The sequence below is a fragment of the Zeugodacus cucurbitae genome, chromosome 6 (genome assembly GCF_028554725.1).
Source record: "Zeugodacus cucurbitae isolate PBARC_wt_2022May chromosome 6, idZeuCucr1.2, whole genome shotgun sequence".
Lineage (NCBI taxonomy): Eukaryota > Metazoa > Arthropoda > Insecta > Diptera > Tephritidae > Zeugodacus > Zeugodacus cucurbitae.
In genome coordinates, this window is record NC_071671.1 from 17,037,745 (window position 1) to 17,051,325 (window position 13,581).

General features: G+C 34.6%; 5 non-coding genes across 5 annotated transcripts; 1 reads left to right on the forward strand and 4 right to left on the reverse strand.

Moving 5' to 3' along the window:
- Nucleotides 1-189: 189 nt before the first annotated feature.
- On the reverse strand, nt 190-262 carry Trnav-uac (transfer RNA valine (anticodon UAC)). The gene has a single exon. It is a non-coding gene; the product is annotated as a tRNA-Val (tRNA).
- A 226-nt stretch (nt 263-488) lies between these two features.
- Nucleotides 489-561, reverse strand: Trnav-uac (transfer RNA valine (anticodon UAC)). Its single transcript has one exon. It is a non-coding gene; the product is annotated as a tRNA-Val (tRNA).
- Nucleotides 562-854: 293 nt separating this feature from the next.
- On the reverse strand, nt 855-927 carry Trnav-uac (transfer RNA valine (anticodon UAC)). The gene has a single exon. It is a non-coding gene; the product is annotated as a tRNA-Val (tRNA).
- Nucleotides 928-10,870: 9,943 nt separating this feature from the next.
- Nucleotides 10,871-10,952, reverse strand: Trnal-aag (transfer RNA leucine (anticodon AAG)). The gene has a single exon. It is a non-coding gene; the product is annotated as a tRNA-Leu (tRNA).
- Nucleotides 10,953-12,905: 1,953 nt separating this feature from the next.
- Trnal-aag (transfer RNA leucine (anticodon AAG)) lies at nt 12,906-12,987 on the forward strand. The gene has a single exon. It is a non-coding gene; the product is annotated as a tRNA-Leu (tRNA).
- The last annotated feature ends 594 nt before the right edge of the window (nt 12,988-13,581 follow it).

A 13,581-nucleotide genomic window follows, 5' to 3' on the forward strand; every position in this document is an offset into this window, starting at 1 on the left:
GCTGAAATTTTTTTGTACTTCTTTTATTCTTTTTTTAATTCGAAAAATGTTTATTATTATGTGAAGTACAAATTAATACAATCGGTAATTAAATCGGAGCTTCAAAAAAATATATAATTAACGGAGAGAATATCCTTTACATGCAAAAATTTATTTAAAATGATTAATTTCATAAAAAAGTCGTTCAACTGGTTCCATCCAGGATCGAACTGGAGACCTTCTGCGTGTAAAGCAGACGTGATAACCGCTACACTATGGAACCATATGTTAATTGGGCGTGGCTTGCTATCTTTTCAAAATTATTTAATTTAAATTCTGGTTTACAATATAGAAATTTTAATGAAATTCTAAATCGTACTATGTATATTAATTAATCTGGTAAGAATAATTCGTGGCAAATAAGTTGAAGTATACTTTCTGAAAACTTAGATATTTGTACTTAAGTACTTTTTCATTTAAATTAATTTCCAAAAAAATATTCAATCAGCTGGTTCCATCCAGGATCGAACTGGAGACCTTCTGCGTGTAAAGCAGACGTGATAACCGCTACACTATGGAACCACATGGCAACCCTGTGAGAATGACACAAGGTAATTTCCTAAAATTGAAACTACATTAACAAATTCGCAGGTGTTTTGATTTTCATTGCTAAAGTGGCTTCATAAAATATTGGAATAAACCACAGAGTTGCATTCCACGTAGCCGTACAAATATTCTAAAGACATATAAAAAATATTTTAGACGGTATATTAATTGCATGAATTTATAATAATATTTTTATTATTCAAACAAAAACTCTCTGAAATATTCTAAATTTATGGCATTGTTTTTTCTGCAACAAAATTAGGTTCAACTGGTTCCATCCAGGATCGAACTGGAGACCTTCTGCGTGTAAAGCAGACGTGATAACCGCTACACTATGGAACCGTATGATCGTTCTTTGCCAGAGTGATGTTTTCATTCGAGCTCTTTAAGTGAGTGATCGATTCGTTAAATGAGTGATAACACCAAATTAGCAAATTAATTGCAATTAAATTTATAATTAAAAAGAGTTTCACTCAAATTAAATTGAATGAACTAAGATTAGTTGGAGAAAGGAGAGATCAAATAAATTTCATTTAACTATATTTTTAAATTAAATTGAGATTTCAATGTATCAGTTATACAAATCTAAGAAAAATATAAAATATAGAACATAGATTATTTTATTTATTACTGCATTGAATTTAGTTTAATTTTCTTTAATTATTTTACTTGCATGTAATTTATTTTATATTTTTATTTAAGTTTAAGTTTTTTCTTCTATTTAATAAATTTCTCAACTATCATTATTAAATGTTAATTTAGCAGTATTTAAAATTATTAAATTTTTTATTTTATTTTTTAATAAGGGAAATTCAAAATATTACATTTCTAATTTTATTTGGTTTTTTTAATTAAATAAATGTAATTTAAATAAGTTTTATCATTTTATTTGTTTTCTTTCATAAATTTATTTTTTAATATATTTTTTTTTAATTCAATAAAATTTGTTTATTTATTTTCTTTTTCTAACTCAATATTTTTTTCCAAAATTATTTTAATTTTAATTTTCATTTTAACTTTAATTTTAATTTTAATTTTAATTTTAATTTTAATTTTAATTTTAATTTTAACTTTAATTTTAATTTTAATTTTAATTTTAATTTTAATTTTAATTTTAATTTTAATTTTAATTTTAATTTTAATTTTAATTTTAATTTTAATTTTAATTTTAATTTTAATTTTAATTTTAATTTTAATTTTAATTTTAATTTTAATTTTAATTTTAATTTTAATTTTAATTTTAATTTTAATTTTAATTTTAATTTTAATTTTAATTTTAATTTTAATTTTAATTTTAATTTTAATTTTAATTTTAATTTTACTTTTAATTTTAATTTGAATTTGAATTTGAATTTGAATTTGAAAATTAATTAAAAAATCCAACAACAAAATGCACAAAAAACAAATTTAATTGAATAAAGTCTCTGAAATCCCGAAGAATGCCACAAATTGGTTTTCAAAATTATTTCCTCCGCCTGCCGCATGATCAAAAGCCCACACGGGCAATTTTCCAGCGCGACAACGCAGTGCAGTTTCACCTCAAATCGAATTGTTTTGGATTTTGAAAATGTTCCAGAAAACAATAATTGAAAGTTATCGAGTCGAAGAGTGTACAAATGAATGAATGGCTTTTAAACAACAACCAAAATGAGGTCAGAAAATGAAGTGAACGAACGACAGGCTTTGCAAGCGCCAGCGGCACAACAACACCGACGAGAGGCAACAAAACTACGCGGAATGACAACGCAACTATTTTGCAAACTCCATCAATTTTGCACAGTTATGCCGGCATTCAATCATCTATGCACTCATTCAGGCATTCATTCATTCATTTGTACGTGGACAACAATGCAATGGAGCAGCGCGCATTGTTTACGAGCGAGTGGCGAGCGGTGCGCCTGCATTGTGTGAAGGAGAATGTCAGTGTTTTAGAGTTGACAGCGAAGGGTCGCATCTACGGTGTTGAGGACAACAACAACTACAATGTCATGTCATGCTGTGGGGGAATTAGTGCTAACGGGGTTGCCACAAGCTGCCGGTGCTCGTGAAATTCATTTGTTGACATGTATGACATGGAGGACTGGTCGCTGAATGGCCGCATTGTCTATGCTGCAAATTGAAATGCTTTCTTTTCTTTATTTTAATGTTTTTTCTTGCTGGTTGGCCAACTATTCGCTTGGTTGGTTCTTTCATTCGTTGCGTTCACACAAAAGTTGTGTTGTTGTTTGCTGGTGGGTTTCCAGCAAAATAGTTTCGTCGAGTAATTCTTTTATCCAACAAGGCATTGTCTTTGTTGCTTTTCGTTCCAATAGTGGTCGTCAGTGGTCATCAACTGCACACTAATCAATTGACAATTATCTGCGGTAGGCATGGGGTTGCTTCTTGGAAAGAGGAAAGATCTAATTCTTGATCTAGTGGTATCTGGAATTCTTATCGATAGCAGATGGTAAACATTCGCTAGATAAATACACATACACAGATCGCTAGGAATAGTAGCATCTCCTTCAAGTAAGTGGCCAAAACTGTATGCATGTGATTGGCGTTGCAACCGTTTAGCCGGTTATAGCCGAATCGACGATAGTGCGCCACCTCTCTCTCTCCTTCGCAGTTCGGCGCCAGTTGGAGAACCCAAGTTTAACCAGGTCGCTCTCCACCTGGTCCCTTCAACGGAGTGGAGGCCTTCCCCTTCCTCGGCTTCCTCCGGCGGGTACTGCATCGAACACTTTCAGTGCTGGAGTGTTTTCGTCCATTCGGACAACATGACCTAGCCAGCGTAGCCGCTGTCTTTTTATTCGCTGAACTATGTCAATGTCGTCGTATAACTCGTACAGCTCATCGTTCCATCGTCTGCGGTATTCGCCGTTGCCAATGTTCTGAGGACCATAAATCTTGCGCAAAATTTTCCTCTCGAAAATTCCTAGTGTCGTCTCATCTGATGTTGACATCGTCCAAGCTTCTGCACCGTAGAGCAGGACGGGAATGATAAGCGACTTGTAGAGCTTGATTTTGGTTCGTCGAGAGAGGACTTTACTGTTCAATTGCCTACTCAGTCCAAAGTAGCACCTGTTGGCAGGAGTTATTCTGCGCTGGATTTCGAGGCTGACATTGTTCGTGTTGTTGTTGCTGGTTCCCAGGTATACGAAATTATCTACGACCTCGAAGTTATGACTGTCAACCGTGACGTGGGAGCCAAGACGCGAATGCGCCGACTGTTTGCTTGATGACAGGAGATATTTCGTCTTGTCCTCATTCACCTCCAGACCCATTCGCCTCCTTATCCATGCGGGAAAAAGCAGAACAAACGGCGCGGTTGTTGCTTCCGATGATATCAATATCATCGGCGTACGCCAGGAGCTGTACACTCTTGTAGAAGATTGTACCTTCTCGGTTTAGCTCTGCAGCTCTTATAATTTTTTCCAGCATCAGGTTAAAGAAGTCGCACGATAGTGAGTCACCTTGCCTGAAACCTCGTTTGGTATCGAACGGCTCGGAGAGGTCCTACTACTACTGATTTTATAGTATAGTCTCTGAGGACTACATTCTGATAGTATTCGGGTTCGACTCGGTTCGTAGAGTCGACTCTCGTAGATCGATAGGAACAGGCTGATCTCCTAAAATGGAGCACGAAGTCATCACCCTTCAAGTAAGTGGCCACAACAACGACTGGTTTTATTGTATCTCCGAGTCTTAATCGGCATTAACTTGATCGTGATGAAGCTGTATGACTATGACTCTGTCTGTCGTCTGGTATTGGTTCAGCATACAACATATCTCCAGGATCTGTGGTAAATGTCACTTACAAGCTTTATAAATTAGGCTCACGTGTGATCATTGGCGACATCTTTCCATATATTTGGTTTGGTTGGTCTTATGAAATCCTTTCTGTTTTCCCATGCCATATTGTTGGTAGTCAGCCCATTGTTCTCTATGGTGTCTATTATTAAATTGTTTTGTGCATTTTTTACCGAATTTTTTGTTGGAATTCCAATCTACTAAATGCAACTCCATATGGAGAACGTCGCTTGCACTGTTAACTCATGTGAATTGAAGTCTAGAAGGCATCAAAGCATTTTCACATTTTCCCCTCTGTTTAATTAAATTTTGTGCATTTTATATACAAATAAAAATAGGTGTGAATTTTCAGGAGTTCTCCAGCAATGGAGAATACAGCTGCCAGCGCTGAGACACACACAACTGCTCAGCAAGCTTACGGGTTTTCCAACTGACTGACTGAATATTACACAGGTGTACCACAAGACCGGCATTCCCCGTAAATCCAGCCACTTTTGCACACCAGTTGAACTCAGGCAGCAGCTGAGCTGTGCACCTCTAACTCATACCACATCCGCCCACTGCAATCTGTTCTTCGCTTAAATTGTCTGCCTTCCTGTCCGACGTCCGTTTTAATGCGCTTGGCTTTTGGTCATTCTCACGCAACATTAATTGCCTTTATTGTGCATTTTTGCTGTTTAACGCGCAATCTTTTTTTGGTTTCACTGCATGCCAGCACACAGTCGGTGTTTTACCGACAGTCCGCACTGATTTTAAGCACTTTTCCTGCTCTGAAGCTCTGCCAATCTAGTTGGCCTGATTGCGTCCGCTGTTGTGCCTCATTGGTTGTTTGTTGTTGGCGTTGCTGTCAGTCGGTGTGATGCTTCGGTGCGTTCACAGGTGTAATGTGATACACATTTAATCGTCGGTGTGCTAAATATATGTACATACATACATATATATACTATGTAGAGGGTATTTCATAAACATATTTAATATTAACCCAGTAAACCTTAAGTCTTACCAACTGCTTTGTTTGTTCCAATTGTTAAGATCTTTAAAAAAACAATGAAGAATGTGTGAAAATAATCGAGCCCCTTCCAGTTGTACGGATTCAAGAGTTCGTTACCAAGAAATGTTACTAGGTAATCGATCATAGATTTTTGTGTCCGATTAAGTTTGCGAACACTCCAAGGAATGCTTCAGAAGATTTGGCGACTGTCGTGTTCGAAATTTCCTCTATATAGGTTCTTCTCAAAACTGAGTTCAGCCATTCTTTGTAAAAGAGAACTCGATTCGTCCAAGGTTTTCAACAATGGTCATACGCCTCAGCAGACCGATAAACCAGAAATGTGAGAACCACATACGACTAGTTAACTAACTCTTAAAGGAAAAAATGTCTTTGTTCGAGTGTTTAAGAGAATCTTCAATCTTCAGTCAAACCCTGTATGATCGTCCCAGTAATATGGATCTATTAAAAATCAATTAATGGTAATTTTTCATCGTCCAGAATTAAATCCAACTACTGCCTCCATGTTCATTTTATAGATAGCACCTTGTTCAATAACATTTAAACATGGACTTTGTCGAACGAAAATAGGGAGTCATCTATGAAGAGGGATGAAAATATGGGACAACAATGGATCTTTTAGTCCCTTTTCAATCTTCCAACCAACCAATACTACAAAGAAAGAACTCTTCGACTCGACTGTTTTGAGGGAATCGATAATATGTTCAAGAATTTGTATTTCTGCAATGGGCTAAAATATATCAGAAAGTTTGCTCAGGAGTAATCATCTAAACGCTTTCCTAGTTTTTTGGATCTTAAGAGTCTAATCAGAGCTCTGAGCTGAGCTGATTGACTCACACATTTACTGCTTGTTGGGTTATATTTAAAATTTTTTTTAGTTCAGTTGTTTCATTATTCAAATACAGGGTGTCAAAGTTAAAGCTCTCTAAGTTAGTATATAATTTTTTGCATTATAACTTCAATCGATTTTAATTCTTATTTAGCTCGACTTGTTCATCAAAACTTTTACTTTTTCTCCAAATATAAATATCTTCAATTTAATTATTTACTCAATATTCACACCCTGTTCCCACTGACACTTTCCACTTCATTAAGTGCCGTTACATTAACGGTGTTTTTATCTCATTCAGCCAGTCGCGTCGAGCGACGAACGTGATTATCGGCCTATAGACCGCAAATTGTCATTCAGATGACCGACGATATTAATGGTGTTGCCCAATGAATAAAGTTTTATTTTTAGCGCTTTTTTATAATTTTAAAATTTTTTCTGCTATACTTAAATCGATATATTTACATGACAATCATAAATATAATATACATAAATATCACGGATTCTCTGCCGATGAATACAAATTGTAACTGTAATTGAGTTTATTAAGCACAAATTGTGGAGTTGATTAAATTGTGATGGCAAATGCAATAAAATAAATTATAAATTAGTAAAATTAAATATTTAACACAATTGAAGGACAGTTAATGGTTTAATTATTTTTCTGTTTTTTTTTTTTTATGTCATATAAGTCCTTAAATCACACTCGCCTTTTAATTAAGATGGCAAGTACTTTCGAAAGGAGTTGACTTCGCTAAAACTTCGATAGTAGCGAATCGAACAAATAACTGAATCAAATATAGATGGAAAAGCGAACCACTCTAAAAATATTTAGACAAGCGAACATATTTAAAATTTAGTGAGCAACGAGCTGGCGAATCGAAGACACCTTATATTATTTTGAGCACCAGCGGCGGTATTTTAAATTTAATTGAACCTGCTATATATGTATAACCTCAACTGCAAGTGCAATCTCTTCCTCATCTTCAACCTTCTTCAACTGGGACAATTCTGTGACAGAATGCATGCATTTGTACTGCTCCAGCGGAGCGTCTAGTTTCTTGGTATTTAAATGAAACCACAAAACAGTGTAATTCTTGTTAAAACATTCTCCCTTTCTATACATATGAGAACTACAAGTATCTATGTATGTTTATAAAAGTTGTTGGAGCGGCGGTTTCGTTGAAGGTTTATATTACAATTTCTAATTTCATTGCGGTACAATTTTATTGGTTACGATTTTTGTTGTAAAAAGGTAAGGGTTAAACGGCACAGTGGTATCAATTAATATATTTTTGTATAAAAAAATGTATTATATTTAAAGTTATGTGCTGGCGTTGAGTTCTGCCCCTGCAGAAGAGGATTTGAGAGAATACAATTTTGCGGTTAAGTTTTTTCTATTCGCTCTAAGACCACAGTGGTCTGCTTTTTATAGAATAAACTTCAACGTTTTATAATAATGAAAGGGTGTTCCTTAGAGGTATAGAACTTTCTAAAGACAATATTTTGTAACAATATTTCCCTTGCCTAATAATATATATTATATTAGTTCATGCTACTCTCGGAAGGAGCATAGGACTTTGAATAAGAGTTTTCAATTGGTCCTCCTTAGTTCACTTATTAACTTGGACCAATTCTGTGCCTTTAAGAAAACATCATTATAGGTTATATACTTATTCCTTCAAATTGAGTTATGCGCCAAATGGTAGGCCACATTTTTTTAAATACGTAAAATGTTGCCTACATTTAGGCTGCTTATGACAATTTCTTGGAATCTGAATAAAAACAATATTTCTGACATTTTCTCCTCACTCCTACCCACTGTGCAACCGCATTAGAAATTTGTTTACTTTGCAGGAATTTCACTAATATTGCAATTTGCCACAAGCGTTACGCCACGACAGCAACTCCCGGCGCAGATGCGCAAACATTTATATGAATTTATACAAAAAACGAACAACAACAACAATAAACGATAAAAAGGTGGCACAACAGCCGTACCACTTATGTGGCACCACTACAACTGGCGTACACGTCACACATGCATTCTGCGTCGCGGTTACAACCATATGTGCGAAACGGGAACCCCTTATGTAGACCAATAAAGGCACTACACTAGTCCAAAGAGGGGTGAGTGGTAGCACTTGCAAAATTTATACGCACTGCCTGGCCGCGCATAAATTCGCAATTGTTTGTGCACTGGCGGAGTAGTAATTGTAGTTAACGTTGTTGTTGGCGCTCAAGTGCCGCACTTTCATTTGAATTTTAAACGCATTTGTGTCCTCGTATGCTGCTGCTAGCTTCCTTATTTGTTTTGCCTCGGCACTCATTTAGTTTGTGGCATCATTGGAGTCTGATTGATAAAATTGCTTGTGGCATCAAGCGGAACAACAATAACAACAACAACAATAATATAAGAAAACGGTTATGCTAAGCTATTTTCCCGGTTTCTTTATCGACTTGCGCGCATGTTGCAACAATAAAAATGCAAATTTCCTCTTTATCATTGCTGATTCGTCGCATTTCAGTGGCCTTTTGTGCATTATTTTCATTGAGTTTATTTAATAAATAGACGAGGAAATATGAAAAATATTGAAAACTTATGAAAAAAAGAGATCTTAAAAAATTAATAACGAAATGGCAACCACATTTTCTTTTATGCGGCGTGGTATAATTTGGTACGCATTTATTTTTTTTGTTGCCACAAGAGGGTGTATTCACTCCCCCTTTTTAAATAACTGCTCATTTGGAACAAGCTTAGATTCGTGCAGATTTAGCTGTAGAAAGTTGCGTATTTGAAAAAAAAAAATGATAAAAAAATAAATTCTTGTACGAGTTGTAATTTTCGGTTTTTCGATAAACTCGAGTTTAAGGTTTCAAATCAATGAACACAATGAGTTGCTACAGAAAATATTGTGTTTATTCTATGATATCTTCTTAATACGATCTGCAGAGCTAAATAAAGAAGGTACAATCTTTCATAAGAGTGTACATCTGCTGGCTTACGCCTATGATATTGATATCATCGGAAGCAACAACCGCTTTTTCCCGCCTGGATAAGATACGAAGCGAATGGGTCTGGTGGTGAATGAGGACAAGACGAAATATCTCCTGTCATAAAACAAATAGTCGCGTCTTGGCTCCCACGTCACTGTTGACAGTCATAACTTCGAAGTCGTAGATAATATCGTATACCTAGGCACCAGCATCAACAACACCAACAATGTCAGCCTCGAAATCCGGCGCAGAATCACTCTTGCCAACAGGTGCTAATTTGGACTAAATAGGCAATTGAAAAGTAAAGTCTTCTCTCGACGAACCAAAATCAAACTCTGCAAGTCGCTTATTGTTCCCGTCCTTATTTATGGTGCAGAAGCGTGGACGATGTCAACATCCGATAAGATGACACTAGGAATTTTCGAGAGGAAAATTTTGCGCAAGATTTATGGTCCTTAGAACATTAGCAACGTCGAATACCGCAGACGATGGAACGATGAGCTGTACGAGTTATACGACGACATTGACATAGTTCAGCGAATAAAAAGACAGCGGCTACGCTGGCTAGGTCATGTTGTCCGAATGGACGAAAACACTGCAGCTCTGAAAATGTTCGATGCAGTACCAGCCGCAGGAAGCCGAGGAAGGGGAAGGCCTCCACTCCGTTGGAGGGACCGGGTGGAGAGCGACCAGGTTACATTTAGGATCTCCAACTGGTGCCGAATTGCGAATGAAAGAGAGGTATGTCGCGCTATATTCGATTCGGCTATAACCGGCTATACGCCAACATACATACATACATACCTCTCCATAAACTCAAAAAAATTGTATTTAAGTTGAGTTTAAAAGTTTAATTTAAAAATAAATTCAATTTTATATTTTTGAGGCAATAGAGTTACAAATACATCTAACCTAATATTAATCTTAAAATAATCTTTATGCTACTTACTTTTAGATTTTTATTTCATAAACTATATATTCATAATTAGTGTTAAACATCGAAATTGGCGATGTATATTGAAGAACAAACTCAAGCTTCAATTTCGAGTTTATGAGCACAGTCGCTTGATTAAGAAATTCAGAGTTTAAGAAGTTTTTAGTGTTAAATATAAAAATGATGGTAAAGGGATGTTGAATAATATGACCTATAAACTCGAGTTTGTGGAGGGGAATGTATACTAAAATTAGTCAAAGGAATAATAGTATTGCGGCAAAAATAGTTTAATTTATGAGCTTAAGAGTTGTTTAAGAGACAGAAAGTTTAATTTTTGATGTATGCAATAAACATTAAAATTTCAAAATAATTATTTCATATTAAATACAAAATTGGACACTGAAATCGATGTTGGAGCTAAAAAACGTAGTACTTTAAGAACGAATAGTTGATTTAGTAATAGTAGTCGATATCATACCAGTACAAGAAGTACTCGTAATAGTATTATTAAAAGCTGGTAGGTACTCCTATTTAATATTTCGAAGTAATAGGAGTAGAAGTGAGAATAATAAGAAATTTGCGAATCTAGGACCACCAGTTTCACCCACTGGTATTTCATATTTTGAAGAATTCAATTATAAATAGATGTAATTAGTTATCCCTACAATTTTCCCGACCTTTATTTTTTAAGGTATTCAATACCATTTGTACAAAAATAGTATTTTGGCAGCGGTGGGATTCGAACCCACGCCTCCGAGGAGACTGGTGCCTTAAACCAGCGCCTTAGACCGCTCGGCCACGCTACCGTTATAACGGTATAGAAATAAATTTTGAAAGAAAATCCGAGAAAGCATTGTTTAAGGAACTATTTTTCATATCTTAAGCAATTTCTCACATAATTTTTTCAAGAAAGTATTGCTTAATGAGCATTGATATTCCTCTTTAATATAATTTTACAGTTTTCGAAATAAAAAATATAATTTGGGATGCCTTTTCTTTGATTTTTGAATTTACTACCAATATTTATGTAGCAACACCCTAAATGTAGACCTAATTTCATTTGTTATAAGTTATAAGATGATAAACTAAAACGTGGTCTACTATTAGGCATGGTTACGATTTGGCATGGGGTATAATATTTTTTCGACAGATATCGTGGATTCAACGATGTGATGATTAAATAAGGAAATTAATGATTTTTGTGGGAAGGGAGATATGTATTGGTGATCTGAATTATACCAAAATAGTGGGTCTAATAACGACTCAGCGAAGCGACCAGGGAATCACTCAGAGAAGAAGAAAATTTGAATAACTAGAACTCTCAGTTGGGTGCGTTAGGAAATCTAAATTTTCGTACTTTGTCATAAAGAAAAACTAAATTTTAGTTGAGATAATCCTTCAGAATACTTCAGAATTGTATTACTTATGTAAATTTTCAGTCAAATTTGTATTAGGTCAAGTGATTATTAGGGTAGACTATATTAGATTGAGTTAGATTAGATTAGATGAGGTCAACTTTGGGCCAGTTTCGATTAAAATGAACTAGTTTAGATTCAATTTGATTGTTTGAGTTTCGATTAAGATTGAAAATATTGTACGGTGAGAAAATTTTAGGGCAGCTAAGATTTGATTACGTAATATTGGATAAGATCAACTGTTGTTTAGGTTGGGTTATATTAGATAATATTAGTTGTGGTTTTATTAGATTACGTGAGATAATTATGATTGAATTTCGTCACATTAGATTAGGTCAGATGATTATTTTTGATATTTTACACTAAGATAGGTAAAATAAAATAGAATGGATTAGGTTTGATTAGGTTAGGTGTAGATCAAGATAGATTAAATTAGGTTTTGTTTATATTAAAACTATATTAGATAAGGTTAGATTAGAATGTATTAGTTTAAATTAATTTAAAATCAGTTAAATTGGTTTAGATCAGTTAAATTAGACTAGATTACGTGTGGTTACTATAGATTGGACAAGATTAAAATACATTAGAATATATTAAATTTGCAAAATTAGGTAAGGTGAGGTTAGTTTGTGTTAGATACAGCTATTTCGAGTTGGTTATACTAATTTAGGATGATTTATCTACATTTTATTGTTTTTATCTGCGATTGTTGGATTAAAGCGTTTCCCACTTAAAAATTTTATTCGGTTTAATCTGATTAACAATTTATAATTTTATTACTATATACCAAAGTGATCAGCTGATAGCTCAGATAATCAAATTAATCCATAGTCGCAATGATGTCATCCACAAACGAAAATACGGTATTTATCTATTTATTTAGTTTATTTATTTTGTACATATGTATGCTTGTAGGTTATGTGGAGTATTGAATACCTAAAAATAATTACAAACGAACGAAAGTAAGTAAAAAATGTTAAAGCGACAATATACACGATTTGCATGCAAATATGTATCTACTCGAATATAAATATATGTATGTATGTAATTACATTTAACCACTGTTTATTGACAAATGCACGCGATCGTCTAATGTGTGACCACATGCTTATCACCAACGAACCGACTGCGAACGAGATACTTGTTCTAGCATTAGCGCTTACATATTTATTAGCTCCCAGAGAATTAGATAAGTGTATATAGAAGAAAAGTAGCAATAGTAAGTATGTATATAAGTACGAATAGGAGTATATAAAGCAGCATGACTTTATGGATTGCCGCTCACTTCTGTTGGCCCCAACTGTTGTCTGGTCGCTTGGACACGCGACACACGATCAATATAACGGTAGCGTGGCCGAGCGGTCTAAGGCGCTGGTTTAAGGCACCAGTCTCCTCGGAGGCGTGGGTTCGAATCCCACCGCTGCCAAGATATATTTTTTGTTGAAAATTTGTTAAAGAAGTAAAATTTCATTTATGCCACTGTGGGGAGCTGGTGAAATCGAATTAAATAAATCATATTTTATTATTATAAATCGTTTTCGAAGCCGTGATTATCTGTTAAGTTATCTTGATATAGTTTTTTGAGAGTTTTGATACATAGAAGTAGTTCTAAGGTATTAATCTAATAATGTATAATCCAAGGTCTGGATTTCTGGTTGTTGATGTCTAACTTATACTAAATGATTTGATGTAATACTATTGAAATCTTTTGTTTGTTTGTTCCCTTAGAAAACCCTCCAAAGTAAATTTTTCTATAAAAGTATTGTACTTTAAACTTTCATCTAACGCAGCAACCGCTCAACCAGCTCCGTCTTCATTATTCTAGTCCACACAGCGCCACAGCTACATTTACTAGCAACTCTACTCATCTACCTAGGCACGTACATACATGTAGGTCTATGCTTCGACTATATATGTACGTAGTAAGTCTAATGCAGGCGAGTAAACGTAATTGTAAGCATATTTCCTTGGAAAATTTTATTGCATTTCAACGCATCCTTAGCTGAGATTTATGTGATCC